This window comes from Myotis brandtii, unplaced genomic scaffold, assembly GCF_000412655.1.
Source record: "Myotis brandtii unplaced genomic scaffold, ASM41265v1 scaffold208, whole genome shotgun sequence".
NCBI classification, from domain to species: domain Eukaryota; kingdom Metazoa; phylum Chordata; class Mammalia; order Chiroptera; family Vespertilionidae; genus Myotis; species Myotis brandtii.
Window position 1 is genome coordinate 8,029,329 of NW_005357764.1, and position 3,114 is coordinate 8,032,442.

Consider the following 3,114-nt stretch of genomic DNA (forward strand, 5'->3'; position numbering starts at 1 on the left):
GTACTGAGGGTGGGGGCGGCCAGGGAGTGGTCAATGGGGGTAGGGAAGAAGACTTATGTAATACTTTACTAGTAAACAATAAAGAATTTAAATTAAAAATAAATGAAGACTATTAGCTCTTGGACTAGAAGGTGTTTAAGGTTCCTGTGTAAGGTCTTGAGCTTTGTTTTCTCCCAGGGTTACAGTAGAGTCCATACCACTTCTAGCCAAACATCCTGTGTTTTACTAGTAATTCCATATATTCCATTTCCTAAGTGTGTCCCTCACTTATAAAATGAAAGTAATAATAGAGAGAATTCACATGAAGTGCTTGCAGCAATGCCTGGCACATAGTCAGAGCTTAGCATATGTCAGTTTTCATTATTGCTTAACAGCTTACTCTATGACTAAACAGTGAACATACTATATTGATTTGTGGTTCTTAGACTTTGTGTGTTCCATCATCACCTAACAAGCCTGTTAAAAATATAAAAATACGAATTTCTGGTGCTTCTCCAGAGAATTTGCATTTCCCTCCCAAAACTTCTGGTGAATCTGATGCAGATGATTCATAAATCACACTTTGAAGAAACACTAGTCTTATTTATTGTAAGACAAAATTGTTTTAGAAACTGCAGCCATAAGTATGAAAGTCTTTCAAATCACTGAATCCTTTGGGATGTTCATTCTCTTTTTTCTACTCTAAAAATGCTCTTTAATAGTCTGTGCTATTTTGTTCAGTTACGGACAGTCCTGGCTATTTCTCCTAAATACAAAGAGCAATATACTGAGCAGACTTCTTCTTTCATTTTTGATTTAAGAAAGTGATGCAAATCAGTTTCATTGAAAAAAAATACTACTTGGACTGTCCAAAATTCACTATGTTAAGCTCATATTCAAAAAGAGTAAGACTCACTCTCATCTTGCTTTGATTGCAATATCACTGGAAAACTTCCCGAGAGTGAGCACAAGACCTGGGAAAAATCCTGTGCTCTAGATGGTTCTCAAGTCATGAAAAAGTGTGTCTTTATTCACAGATGGGGAATGACTAAAAATGGCACTGTGTTTCAATGTAGTGATAAGAAGAATACTAATTTAATCTTGTTCATTTTGTATGTGTTTTATGAAAAATTATCTTCCAGTTTGATTCATAGTTTTGTGGATTCCAATGGTTATGACTTTACAAAATTTATATCAGCTATAATTGGCCAATAACCTATTAAAGTTTTTTTTAAAGCAAATAGCAATTAATATGAAATAATTACTTATTCATGGAGATCCCCTCACAAAGGGATAACAGTCAGTTTATAGACCCTACTTTCAGATTCTTGAGTGTCTGCCTTGGTTACAAAGAGCCACCATATCTAAGGTCCTACCTTTTCTTGGGTAGCCTGTATCCAGTGACTGAGCAAGATGGGAATATATAGGCCATTTTAGGGATCTGCTAATGAGCAATACTTATTCCAGAGGTCACTGCTATATTGGCCAAATTACCATAGTTTGATTTCTGTCTCTGCCCAATCCTACTTCATCTCTAGTTTTTTTCATAAATGTTGATCTTTCACATCAAACCCTCTCTTAGTGTTTGCTTCCAGAGAAGCTGGATCATCACCATCCAACTGGCAGTGAGGACCTCTTCACTGGTCATAATACAGCTCCTGAACCAAGGTGATGGTCCAGTTCCTAAACCTTTACTTGTGCTTAGTCTGGAGGTTATACTGGTGGAAGAGAATACTTTATCAGGTGTGATATATTATACATTTAAAACTTAAGGAGAAATAATAATGGTAAGTACAATGGTATTGGTGGCTATTGTTAAATGCCACTGATGCCCAACAGAAAGATAATGAGTAGTGGAGGGTGTGTAATAGGCCATTGAAATCCAGGTATAAAAAGCAGAGGACCACTTGGTTGCACACAGAGAAGTTCTTATTAACTCTTGTGGATGGGTAGAGAAAATCAAAGTCTAAGACTAGGAATTAATATTCAGAGTACTAAATTTCAGAGATGACTAAATGCCAAACCAATATAGGTTTGTCAAGCTAAGTTCAGTTCCTTGGTTGGGAAAATGTAGGACTCTAATGGGATGAGGATATCTGCATGGATGTTTGTGAAGATTTTGACTTTCCATACACCCCTGAACCCTTGAACCTACAGAAGTGGCCCACTCATCTCACCATCTTGCACTGGGAGGCATTATATAGGCCTCTTACCTATGACGTATCATGTAGCTGCCCTAGGACCCACACCACCTTCCCCACTGCCCACAGAGGTTAAGTTGTTCACAGGCTATCACTGGGGTTCATTTGTTCAGAGGATATGAGTTGACATATCTATAGAGTAATTCAGCAGAGGATGTTCTGAGTCTGATAAGGCATGAAAGGGGATAGTGCTACAAGAACTAGCCAACATGTACTAAAAGGAGTCACGGAGTACATGTGGGATTGGAGTATAAGGACACTTGATCAAGGGGCCTGAAATAAAAAATTGATAATGAAGAGTTTATTGACTTAGAAATGCTCTTTTGAATTACAGGATTTAACATTTTTACAAGGATGCCAGGGGATAGTGTGAACTTACTAGTAGGATGGCCCCAGTAAATAAGATAAAAGCAATGGCCCACATTACAAAGTTGAAATGACACAATTCCATGGCAGAAGATACATATCATTATACATTTGTCAAACCCATAGATTGTACAACTCTAAGAATGAACTCTAATTAAAATGTGCACTTTGGGTGATAATGATGTGTTAATGTAGGTTTATCAGAATAACAAGCTTACAGATGTGGGGATGTTGATTTTGATCTGTTATGTTTGGCTAGAAGGCCATGAGATGATTAAGTTCATGGGACCTAAAGGACATATATTTTATCAAGGGCATAAGAAATGCACTGGTTAGAGGGTAGATCTTCTCTGTAGTCCAGGGGTGGCAGTAGGATAGTTTTGCTTTAGAACTTGGCTCACTGATAACAATGTACATATAGGACCTTGAAATAATGGTGGTCAGGTAGCATTGCTTAAACATCCTAAACCAAGCTGTTGCAAAATTGTAAAACAGCAAGACTGGAGGGGCAGGCAAGAGAGTGGTGGTATATAGAGTTATGGAAATGATTAGTAGAAAATAGATCTCT